Source organism: Spermophilus citellus (genome assembly GCF_964194105.1).
Source record: "Spermophilus citellus genome assembly, chromosome: 14".
In the NCBI taxonomy this organism is placed as follows: Eukaryota; Metazoa; Chordata; class Mammalia; order Rodentia; family Sciuridae; genus Spermophilus; species Spermophilus citellus.
Genome location: NC_138194.1, coordinates 52,232,488 through 52,245,574, shown reverse-complemented (window position 1 = coordinate 52,245,574; position 13,087 = coordinate 52,232,488). Strand labels below are relative to the sequence as shown.

The following is a 13,087-nucleotide window of genomic DNA, read 5'->3' as shown; positions in this document are numbered from 1 at the left end:
AAGACCGGCAGAACAAGGGTGTGGAACAGCTGGATAGAAACTCAAGAATCCAAAGTAAGCTGCTTCAAGTGGAGCCTACAATATGGGAAATAGACCCTAGGAAAGGCCCTAGCCTCAAAAACCTGTCCACCAGCACCTTTGACAAAGCATGTATGGCTTCCATGTGAGTGGAGACAAAGCTTGGCTCAGCTGCAACAGTGGCTTATGCCAGTTCTTCCCCCATGTTATTGTGTATGTTCATTCCCACGTTTATTGGGCAATCACCTGGGGATCTTGTTCAAATGAAGATTCTGATTCCATAAGTCCGAGATGTGGTCAAAGATGCAAAATAAGAAATCACAGTTTTGCATTTCTAATAAGACCCAATATTGCAGAATCTACTAGTCCAGGAACCATACTTGGAGTAGCAAGTATCTAATCTACTCTCTCCCCAAGCATCCCTTTCTCTGTTCAACACCCGCTGTCTTTCTGTCCCCTGTACCTTAACTCCATCAGTACTCACAATCCATTGATCCTTCTCACTCTTACTGACAACACTCCCTCTAGCTCTTTCCTGCTTACCCAGCTTAGATTACACCATCTCCTCGTGATCACTCCTTTGTAACCACCCTTAGGTTCTTTGCTTCTTTCTCTTACTCATTGTACTCACCTGGAAAAACCTGTAGATCCCACTTCCGTCCCCACTCCATGTCCTCACCTCCGCTGGTAAAAGACTGAGGACAGCATAACCCACTAGGCTAGCCGGTCTCACTTCCAGCCCAGTGGGCCCCAAGGCTGCTGGTCCCCTTGTCCACTCACTCCTGCTCTCTCCCAGAGGATTTCATGCTCCTCTCCAAACCTTAAATACCCCTTTCTCCATCTGCATGTCAGCTGATAACCTTGTTTCCCATTCTTTTTTGTGACATGACTTAGAAAAGAACTTGTTCCATAGCCTCTCCTGGATCTACCCCCATATCTTTGTGTGTGTCATGGGGCCAGGTCCTTTCCTTGGTGTCTACAGAAGCACTGGGCTTGTTCTGGCTCCATGAGTAGCACTGTCATCCTGGACATATGGCCTGTGTTCCACCATCCCCAACCCCTGCCTCTTCAGGCCTCTGGCCGCCCAGCATTCTCTTAATGATGTCTTTCTGACTCCTCCACTTAACGTAGTCCCACCCGTTGGGAGCCCCAGCTCCATGCTGGCTTCAGTAGTTTTCTTCAGTGGGTATTACAGTAGGTCTGCAAGACGATTAGCTTGCCTTCCACCTCTTCTAGAAATCTCCATGAGTGCTTGGTCAAGAACAAAACCCCACCTAGAATTGTAACTGGCACCAGGAGACACACTCCTGAGGGTATTTAAATAGATATTAGAATGAGAGATGTGATTATATTAGAATTAGAAAAAGTCAACTGGGGAAAAATACATATCAACATATGTATTTAAAAAGAGGTATTTGAGATTTTGAATAGACAGGTCTAGGAAAGATCCCTGTTTGGGGACGTTTTTGGACTTACCTATGCTGAATTTAATAGAGATAGTTGAACATACCAGGCCCTTCAGAGATGAGAAGAGAAAATGACAACATCAGATTTCATCCAAGAATCCCTGTTCCTTGTCTCAGTAAATATACTCAGAGACATCTCTAGTTTAAGCCAGGATTTAACCAACCCATGCTGTACTGGACTCCAGAGTGTGGTTATGGTCTCCTAGGACCCTGGCAAAGAACTGTAACCAGTTAGCATTTCATAGCGATTCCATAAGCAAAATATCCCTGATTTGTTGTGATTTTAGGAAAAGAGATATTTCAGCCACTCCTCCAACTCCAAGAATGAAAACTCCATTATGATAACAATCACGTGGCTTTTAGTTGGTGGTGAAATAGCCTAATCCAGACATTTGCCATGACAACCTGTGGTGCTGGTCTGTCTTGAGGACAAGAAGTTGGGTGTTGTCTGCTGAAGATGAAGCAAAGGTGTACCGGTGTCTCTGTGAAGTTCTAGCAGATTTATTTTTAGTTCATTCTGAAGAGTTCTGCATTTCGTAGCATCATCAGCATACCCTAACTCATTGCCTCTCAAGGTTTTGAGCAAACTCTCTTTTCAGGGGGAGACACAGGGTTTTGTGAGTATTAAATAAAATGGCTGAACTCATGTGGGGCTGAAAACACAATAGGCGCTTAGTGCACATACCACCCTGCCTCTCCCCCGTCCCATCTGTGCCCTTTCTAATGGGCCCCACCCATACTGTCTTTCAGTATAATATGGAAATTAAGATATAAATATTGTGTTTTAATACACTATTATTCATTTTAGACTAGTGATTTGCTTAATATGGGAGTGATTTTGCCCCTCAGGACATTTGTCAAAGTCTGCAGACATTTTTGGTTGTCACAGCTTATTGTAAGGATGCTACTCCCTCGAAACAAAAAATTATCCAGCCCCAAATACTAGCAGGGCAGTGGTCAAAAATCTGTGTTTTAGAGCATAAACTTTACACTGCTTACAGTTTATTTCTTCACTAGATTCTAAAGGAGAGTATTAAGTAGGATGTGACAGACGAGGGACATAGTTGGGACAAGAGGTTGAGATAAACCCCAGGCCCCTCTTGCCAGCTACAAGATCTACCTACTCGTTAAAAGCACACTACAGTTTCTCACTTAAAAACCTTATTAGATATTCATTTTTTATTAGTTATTTGATTTCTTTTTAAAATTTTTAAATTCTAATTTGTTACATATGGCAGCAGAATGCATTACAATTCATATTACACACATGGAGCACAATTTTTCATATCTCTGGTTGTGATTTTTTTTTATTTAAAAAAATACCAATGTGGCAGAGGCTGAGGATCTCAGGGTAGGGGGGACGAGGAGACTGAGAGAGGACAGACAGCAGGTGCCACAGGTAGACAGCAAAGCTGCCAGGGTGCTTGGTTTTTATCCCTGGGGCTGTACATATGGGTCCTCCAGAACAAAGATATCACATTCTTTTCTGTACTGTGTTCACAACCTAGACATAGTTCTGTTATTACATGTGTGTCCCTATTTATAATGAGGTCTCCCAAATGGAGCCTTATCATCATTACCTTTGCATGCCTGTGTACATAGTGTGAAAGAAGGTTTGTCAATGTTCACGAAACAGCTTTAGCTGTACTCTAAACACCACTAGTAGCGTCTCACAGCTGTTACTCCTTGGCTTTTGAACAGGTGCCATTCTGATGAAGTTGTTTAGAGCTTGCAGTTTACCTTCCTGGCTTGATAAATGATGAGTTTTTTTCTAAAGGCTGGTGTGGAAGCCTTCCAGAACCCACAGTGTCACTGAGCTGCAGTGCTGAGCTACTCAGGTGAGAATTTTTCCAGCATAAGGCCAAGAGCAGAGAATTTCCCCTGCCCTTTGCTGCTGCAGGCAGCCTTTTGCAAAAGCAAACTTGACTTCTTTCTTGCCTCTCCTGTGTGCACCCTCTCACCTTGTGCCTCTCAGTCAGTGACTACATCCAAGGGCTCTTGGCCCTCAGGGGTAGAGTGTGTGACTGTTAGGCTTTGGGAGCTCCTGTCTTGCTGATCACCAGATTCTGACTTGAGTAGCTCACGAGAGCCACCAGCCTCGCTTGTCATCCACTGTACTGCTTCTCTGTGGTCATCTCACATTGCTTTCCCTGTCATTTCTTTCTAAGAGATAGCTCTTTGTTTTCCCTTTTTAAACACTGCCAGAAAAAGAAGGGGGTCAGAAAAGCAGGAATGGGGAGAGACATTGGTTTACCTCAGTGGCCGTCCCTTCTCAGAAATTTCACCCCAGACGCTGGGTTGCTCGCCCCTTCACTCCCCAATGCTGGTTACTTCTTCGAGGCACATCGATGATGGCTTCAGAGCCACAGTTGTGTAAAAGCAGAATTTTAGATTCGAGACTACATTCCCAAACTTGAATCGCACCTACTCTTGGAAGAAGTGATCTTTATAAGTGATATAATTTTATTTTTAAGCACAAGGAACCATGTTAAAAATACAGTATATTTCAAGACGAAGGCGTAGGATAATGTGGCTAGATCTGTTCTAACCATCACCTCCTGGTTCTGTGCCAGTTTGTCGCACCCTGTCTTTTCTGACAAGGCCATCATCCTCCTAGGCATGCAGCCATTTCTTTTTTGTTGTCTTCCAGAGTTCCTTACACATCTCGAGGCATCCACATGTGAGGTCTGTGGTTGCAGCCCTGACAACTCATGGTGACTATCAGAATCTAAGAAAGAGGTAGAAGGGGACAATGAGAAGACAAAGCATCTGCATAATTAATGACCACATGTTTGAACACCTTTGTTTTTACATTCCTACATACATAAAATGTAGAATACTACATATGTCTGCATATTTTAAGAGCAAGTTTTAACTTTTGCCTTTGAACACTTTTCTTATAGAGTATTAAAATATTAAAGGTTACAGTTGTCAGTTGTTTTCTTTATTACCCCAAAACTTAAATAAGTAAACGAAAAGATAATTATCTTATTAGCTTTTGCAGGTTTAATCCAGTATAGAATTTTGAAAATGTTTCCTTTTATGTTTCCTTTCCAGAATGCAAGAAGTCCTTCTCTTATTTCAACAGTTGCGTACAACTTTGGAGCTGGGAAAGGGTGATTTCAAGGTACTAATTTATCTACATTATTGTCTGAACTATTGATTATCCAAGTTGGCTTCTGGCTTAACTTTGTGTACAGGCAGCAGTTGTTTATTTGGGGACTGAGTTGTGTGTCTACAGATATAGCTTCCAAGCTGAAAAACCTCAAGGCGTGAGCTAGTCCATTTTGAGTTTAATACCATAAGTCTTCTGCCACAGAGACATCAACAGGTGAGATTCCTACAACATGATCTTTTTCTTGTGATCGGTGATAGGCATAACCCTGGCTCTACTTTGTAATGCTTCTGTGAAGGTGGACGAATGTGTACCCTCTCTCAATCTCTTCCCTTATCTTTGAGATAGAATGATAATTGATAGCCTCATGGGCACAATGGGAAGGTTAGTAGAATACCTAGCACCTTCACCATCACCACCATCATCAAAAAAAAATATCATACTGTGTTCATTGTTATCATTATTAGCATCAAAAATTCCTTAATGACCTAGGGGCCATCTTCTGTTAATAATATCCAACACAGGAAAAAAAAATCATCCAACCCAAATGAGTGATGATACAAAGGCATTCTATCTTTAATTTTAGCAATTAGTTTACTATAGGGTCATCAATTTTTGTAATGAATTCTGGACTTTGAAGTGCCATGCCCACCCCATTTAAAAGATTTAGAAACCTCCAGTGCTGTGGCCCAATTGACCCATACCCATTATACATCATTATCCAATTCCTTTATGGCCTAGAGAGGAAGGGGTCCATCTGGTCTGAATTTCCCCATCTCTTCACAGAAGGAACCTTGTAAAATAGGCCACTGTCTTCATTAAACCTTTCCTTTAACTTGGTGAGAAATTCTTTCTCGTGCCAGAGTAACCCTTTCCCCTCAGGGGAGCAGGGAGCTAGTTCGGGGTCATTTTGGTCTCCCTCTGAGGCCTGGATCGTTCTAAATATAACTACAGATCCTGGAAGACAGCCTGCCTTTTGTTAGTTAACTTAGGCTAAAGAATCAGTGCATTAAGAGCTTTGATTATCCACACTCCACAAGGCCTTCCTCTGATCTTCAAACGTTTGACAAGAATCTTGACTGGGGGCTTACACATTGTTTTTCTCTGATGCACTTCTGTTTCTATGAGAGCTGCTTGCCTTGCACATTTTAGTGGTGGCCTGAAGTGCAGAGTATTTTTCAGTTAGAAGGTAATTAAGACTTACCTTGAGAATCTGGTCCTGGGTTTCTGGTACATGCCTGACAGTTTCACTAGAAAGATATTCTTCTACCTTTTTTTTTTTTTCCTTTATTTAACCTGTCTTTCCACTTTGCTCTCTGCTATGTCATACTCTTGTCCCCAACATTCTGGCTAGCTTTATTTATGTGTACCAAGTAGCTCTCAAAACTAATAAGCTAGAAAGAACAAATAAAATTAAAAAAAAAAAAAACTAATAGGTCTACGATGAAAGCGTCTTCCCCCTCCTCCCTCACTCATCCTGTGCTTGCAACTGATTGCCTTTCCTGGAATCGATACTTCAATTAATGGCATCCCTGTTGACCCAGTAACTCAAGCCAGAAATCTCGGTCCTGTCATTGCCTCATCCCCCTCATTCAGTCCACACCAGATTCTTGATCTAAGATAATATATGAAAGTTTTGAGACCAAGGACTGGCGCTTGGTGAGGTCAGATACTCACTGCCAGCTCTTACAAATGTTCATTGTAAGTATCTTTCTGACTTTCCCCTTCTCTGCCTCCCACTAGCCAGGGCTTTCGTTCTGATCCTCATTACCTCTTCACAGATCAGTGCCTGGAGCTAACTATTGTAGCTGTCTTCCAACAGACAGTCCCATTCTGTGGACCCTGCTCCCAAATTTATAACACAGTGTCCCTCTCAATGATTTCTGTAGGCCTTTATAACCTCGGCCCCAGCCTCCCTGATATGGATCTCTGCCCACCCTCCAGCACAGTGTCTGCCTTCCCCTGCTTTCTGGCCTCTGCTTCATTAGTACCGATTTTCTTGGGGTATTCCAACATATCATGCCCCATCAGGCACACGTGACTTTTTCAGGATAAATTTAATACTTCTCTCCAGACCTACCTGATTCCATCTTGTCCAAGAGGCCCTCCCTGATTCCTCCAGGTATAGCTGGACTCCCACAATCCCTCAGTTCTGTCTCTAATCATACTCTATTATGGTCATTTACTTATGTATCTGACCCTCCTATTGATGCAAAACTTCAAGGCAAAGTTCAGACCTTATTTATGTACTACAACTTCTAATAAATGCCTGGCACATAGTCACAAACAGAGAATGCTCTAATTTCTTTAAATGAATGTATCTCTAACACTGTAATAAGAAAGAAGAAGGTATTCATGCTAAGTAATTGATCTCAAGCTGTGCTTTTTTTCTGACTACATATAAGCACTTTTTCTCAACAATCAGACTCTCCTTTTTTTCTTTCCTTTTAATATCCATGTGTTAAAGAAGACCCCCAACACCAAGTCAGGGTCCCTTTCCCTCTTCTGCTGGTATCAATACCAATGTGGTGGAGACACCTTTTTGGTACTTGAAAGTCTTTATCATGTCCATCTTGGAAGTTGATTCAGGCAGTAGCTTCTCCAGCTACTTTTGTGATGTTTTAATGTGGAATTCAAAATTTAAAGTGTCCCAAACCATTTTTTGGCTTCTAACCTGCCTATGCATTGGATGTGCAATTCAGATTTCCAGTGTTGTCCTTCCTAGTTATTAGAAAGACAAGAAATGAAAACACAGAATCACTCACTGTCCGGTGAGACTGAAGTTCCTAACCCAAATCAACAAATAAGTGTGTTTCTCCAGAGGCTACAGTTAGCACAATTAGCCATGAACCACATCTTTGAGAAGCTAAGGGAAAAGAATGGGATTCATTTTTAATTCAAACTGATTCTGAACAATAGCCGGGCTTTCTAGAGTGGCTTTGTAATCAAAGGTTACCACAGGACATGTCAGAACTTTTAACAACTGTCTCCACTGTAAAAATTGGCTTAGGTTGTGAGGTGATTGTCTCACGTTTGATCTTTGGCTCACAAAGATGAAGTTAATTTCAGCATAAGCTGTTGGCTTTATTTTTGAAATCAGTCCATTTTAATGGCAACTTGCTTGTGCCCTGTGGAACACACAAGAACAGGAAGAAGAGTTGGTCTGGAATACACGTGTTCTGATGTACATCATAGCCGTCTCCAGGGTGGCAGTCAACAAGATACCTGTGATGCGTCTTGTTCATCTTTTTGTTGTTTTTTGCTATCCTCTCCTACATTCATTGTATTCTTAATGATAAGAACCACTTACCTATTCACTTCAGATAGTTGAAAAATACAAAACTTCACCAGAGAAAAGAAGTCTCTTCCTGAATCCATCACCCAGAGAGAACCATGGTCAGCAGCTTGGTTGACACTAGCCTTCTAAAATTTCTACCAAACATACATGTGCACATTTAAAAATTCCTGTAATGAACAATTTCACAGGGAGGATTGTATTGTGACTCCTCATGTACTCACGAGCTAGGTTCACAGATGATCAAGATTTGCCACCATGGTTTCATTCATGTATCCTTTTTTTTTTCTCTTTTTCTTTCCTTTTTTTAAAAATAGCAGCTATCTACTTTTAAAAAGAAAAGAAGGATCCTGACAATTATGAGGACTGTGGAAAAATTTTTTGCCTGCCTACTTCACATACTGTCACTTTTGTGTGTGTGTGTGTGTGTGAGAGAGAGAGAGATTCTGGGGATCTAACACACTGAGCATGGCACATGCCAGGCAAGTGCACTACCACTGAGCCACTTCCCTGGTCCTCCTCCCTCACCTTTTATAAGGAAACAAAAAATGAGGTCTTACACTTAGTATTGCCTTGTACTTTGGGGATAAGCAGCCTTAAAGCTCAGGTCTGTCACATGCTAGATGGGTATTGATTTTTCTTCTTAAATCAATGTTTCTCTAGAGCATAGTTTTATTTATTCATAAAGCTAAGAAGATGTCTGACAGGAGTTACAGCAGTGTAAATCTGTGGTGCAGGCACAATAAGAAGAGCTTTTGTAAGACTCAGAAATCAATGAGCTGATGCCAGAGGGTAACCTCATAAGCCTGGAGAAGTACAGTTTCCAGGCCTCCATGAGTAAAAGGAAAACTTCAGCATAGGATGAACCTCCTGCTTCTCTCTTCTGTGCTTCTTTGCAAATGAACCTAATTGCACTGTGACTAAAACCAGGCCTTGACTGGATCAGACACATGACTGGTTGTTGGAATCTCAGGCTGATAGAACCCAGACATCAGCTCTGATCCCTTGATGACACTAAATCTGTCTGCTCACTTGCAAAGGATTGCCAGCCCTGTTATCGTCCCTTCTGAGTCTGCCTCTTGGTGCAGGGAGCTCCAGAGGTGGGCTTTTCTGCACAGAAGGCAGTCAACATGAGCATATTCACTTTGGAATATTTCGTGTCCTTGTTGGTTTGTTAAAATATATGCAAGAACTCTCACTGTAGCTGGGCCTTGTAAAATCATGTATAATCCTAACAGTTGATAAATATGTATTATGAATAGTCTGTTTTCTTTTAAAAGTGTTCATAGCATATAAAAATTACCATGAGACCTTTTAAATTTGCTTGAAAAAATATGCTCTATATTGCCTAGAACCTTAACTGATTTTGTCTAGTGGTTGGAAAGTGCATCTGATGGTTAGAGTGTCACCATCTGGAAGCTCAAATGCCCCATTTTCTATTAGGAATCTGATCTTAGCACAGTAGAACTGGTTGGGGAATCAGATGACCTAGACACTGGTTTGTTTTGCTGTTCACTCATGGCTGCTGTGTGACCTAAGGTGGGTTCCTGAACTTCTTTGGAACTGAGGCTTTATTTATATTATTGTTTTGTTTGCTCATTTAAAGAACAGTAAGTGAGGGTGTGTGAAATTGACAGGTATTCATTTCTTATTTTCTATAGTCTTCTGTGTGTTTTTCATTTAAAAGTTACTAGTAGAATTTTTTTCAAAGGAGGAAATTTAAAAAGAAAAATAGGATAGAGAAGTGAGGATTATTTTTTCATAAACAAAATATTTTCTTCCAGTTTTAAAACCCCATGATTTTCTGTAAAAAAAGAAAAGAAAACAAAATCTCACATAATTTGCTCTGCTACCATTGGCCATGATTCCCTCTAGAAACTTCACAGCCCAGGGTGCACAACTGGAATTCAGAGACTGGGAACTGAGATCTACAGTGCAGATGGGGGATGGGGTTGGGGAGGGTCCTGCCTGGCCTGCGGCTCCCAGGAGTCCAAGCCCCTCCTCAAAGGTTGGGAGAAGTGTTTAAGATGCTGTCTCTTTGGACTCAGCGCTTTCCTCTCTTCTGGTAGCAACTGAAGTGAGCTCTTCAGAGGAAGGTTCTGGGAATGGGAAGGGAAAAGGACATGAACTCTGGTCTCAGTGGCAGTTCCTACGAGTCACACCTGTTTTCCTTTGTCTCATCAGCTTTGGACTCTTGAGGTAGCCTGGTGGCAAGTTGATGTTGGAGAGTTGTTCCCATTAAGCTCAAAGCATTGCTGTTCATCTCATGAAGGAGAGAATTCTCAGCTCTTCCTTCTGGAGGCCTGAGCTGGGGTCTCTCTCTCAGTAGAAGTGAGCAACCTAACCTGAACCTTCTCTAGGGGACTCCTTTGAAGAAAAATAAGGTTGCCGTTTGGAATCCAACCATTATGTTAAGGGCTGCTTGTTACATTTCCTAACCAGCTTTGGCTAAGTCCTCCAAAGTCTTTTTAACATTCCTGAATACAATCCACTTTACGTTATTTAGTTATTTAACACTGACCATCTGCTCTCTTTAAATTAATGAATGCTGCATTCCTCAAGGGAACGGATCAGGAAGTCATTCTCCTTGGCCCTGTGTTTGATTCCATCTTTACTCCTCAGCTCAACCCTGGTCATCAGCAGAGTAGCAAATGACATAGCCAGACAGCTACCATGTCTAGATTACTAAATCAGGATGATGTCGATCTCTGGATCACCCACAGTTTCTAGCATTTTGACAATGTCACCTTGTTGTAGGGGGACCCTTCCTTCTCTGTGCACCGTCACTCAACTCTGCGGGACAATAGGGAAGTCATTCTGATGGCTTCTCATCATTCTGATGCCTGGGTTTGCCTCGGGAGCCGATGCGGGGGAGTTGACCAAAGCCCATTCAACTCACATGCACTGGAGTCTCATGCTGGGTTGGGAGGTGTAAGGCCCTCCCTTCTCTCAGCCTTCTCAGCCTCCCTCAGACCCAGCTTAGAGAAATCTTTATCCTCTAAAGATTCCTCTAAGCATCTTTATCCTGTTAGATCTCAGGATGATGGCATGGTATTTCAACAATAGTGATTACAGCTCTAGCCAGATCATGTACTATCCAGATCTCACCTGTCTCCATGAAGGTCTCATTCCTTCTCTCTCCTCCTGCATTCCCTTCCAAGTCCCATCCCCTTCTTATGCCAGGGAAGTCCCTTTTTTATGTTCTTTAGATGGATGTTCCCACTCCATCTTTTGGAAAGCTTTTCCCGTCACCACCACAGTGGAGAAAGCACTTCTTCACTGGTTCTCAGTGTCTTGAACTTGACTAGGGATGCACATGGAGGACTCTCTCGTGAGCCACAGAACTATAGGCCAGTCTGGTGAGCAAGGGGGATAGAATTGCTCTACTTCCAGCCTCTTCTCGAACCAGAGACAGCTGCAGATGCTTCCAGATTCCTTTCCCATGACATCCACAATCTCTGATGAGTCTGCCACTCTGGGAATGAAGATCCTCCTGGAGCCCCTCACCAATACCATACTAAGATGGAGAGGCCCTTGGCTCTTATGCCTTACCTGAGGCAGCCTGAGTAGAGGAGATCACGTGGGCTGCAGTGGCTCTGCCTAGGTACCCCAGGACAGATGGCCCAGCTCTAGATGGTGATTTTGTTCTAGACATTGAAATTCCAAGTCTCCCATGGTTATTAATGACCTGGAAGAGAGGCAGTTCTGGATTATTCTTCTATGTATGATTTTCTTCCTTTATCTTCACCATCTTCCCCTTCTCCCTTGGTAGATTTTAAAATTGGTACCTAAAATGCTACACAGCATATCACTTTGCCAAATAGGAAACTCTCATGCTTTCTTAATATTTTCTAAAATAGGTTTTCATTATAGCCATGAGATCAGCAATGATGGAATTTGACCACGGTATTAATGTGCTTCTAAAGGTACTTCATAAAAAGACAAAGTCAAGTCAGGTGCAGTGGCACATACCTATAATCCCAGCTGCTCAGGAGTCTGAAGCAGGATGATCATGAGTATAAAGTCAGCCTCAGCAACTTAGCAAGGCTGTAAGCAACTTAGCAAGACCCTTTCTCTAAATAAAATATTTTAAAAGGCTGGGGATGTGACTCAGAGGTTAAGCACTCCTGGGTTCGATCCCTGGTTCCGCCCCCCCCCCAAAAAAAAGTTAGGTCTATCTATGGTGGCTTTATGAAGAATCAGCCAACAAGGAAGAAAGCAAAAATAAATAAGATCTCCTATTTCATACAGGGGGGTCAGAGGGAGGTTGATAATCCTGTCAAGAATGAAAAAATATCTCCTCATGCTACAGCAAGGAAACTAAAACCTTAGAATGGGTTCACCATTCCATTACTGTGTTCCTTGCCTGTTGCTCACCTATTGTTTAAAATGTACTTTACCACAGTAAAATATATAAGTACAAGGTGTGTACATACAGTTAAAAGTGTTGTTAATAATTATTAAAGCCAAACAGGTTATGTTTGCAAAGGACACGCAAATGCAAGGAGTTTAATGTCTGAGCCTCTGCTCATAAACGATCTGCTTACCTGGAGACGTGTTTGTCCCTGACTACCGGAGAGGGTGGAGTAGGCTACAAATAGCAACCCAGAAGTACACCCGGGACTGTTGGTGTGAATGTGGGCGCTTTTGTGATAACTAAGGCGTTGTTGTGCTGTGATTGACAGGACTCTATATATTGTTGAGTGATTTTGAATTACTCTCTTTTATAATCCCTTTGTATAATCTGATAAATATTCTGATATTTGAAAGTGTCCCTCAAACACACACAATCTGGTGAAAACCATCAAATGATGACACTACAGCATGCTATCCGTACTCTTGTTCCATCATAGATGGTTTTTATAGGTTAAAGTATAGAAGATGGTTTCTGCCTGTCACTGAAACTTCCTCAGAAAGGTTTTCCCAAGACCCACGTCTCAGGAAACCCCCCAAAGTGCTCCATGACTGTTTTCTCCTCTTCCTTTTTTTATATTTCTAAAGAGGAAATATTTCCTTTTTTAAAATAAAATATGTCTTTAGTTGTTGATGGACCTTTATTTTATTCATTTATTTATATACAGCACTGAGAATCAAACCCAGTGCTTCACACATGCTAGGCAAGTGCTCGACCACTGAGCCACAACCCCTTTGAATTTACTTTCCCTATCTATTACTTCATTGTCAGTCTTCTCT

At 41.9% G+C, this 13,087-nt stretch overlaps 1 protein-coding gene across 5 annotated transcripts in view; it reads left to right on the top strand.

Moving 5' to 3' along the window:
- Nucleotides 1–13,087, top strand: part of PAG1 (phosphoprotein membrane anchor with glycosphingolipid microdomains 1) — a 138,820-nt gene that overhangs the window by 43,014 nt on the left and 82,719 nt on the right. For 4 of the 5 annotated variants that reach the window (XR_014018768.1, XR_014018769.1, XM_081266114.1 and 1 more), the window contains one exon: nt 4,542–4,611. The gene's annotated coding sequence lies outside the window, so the exon portion shown is untranslated. Of the gene's footprint in view, nt 1–4,541; nt 4,612–4,642; nt 4,816–13,087 lie in introns of those variants that run through there. The other variant, XM_081266116.1, reaches the window with a different exon arrangement.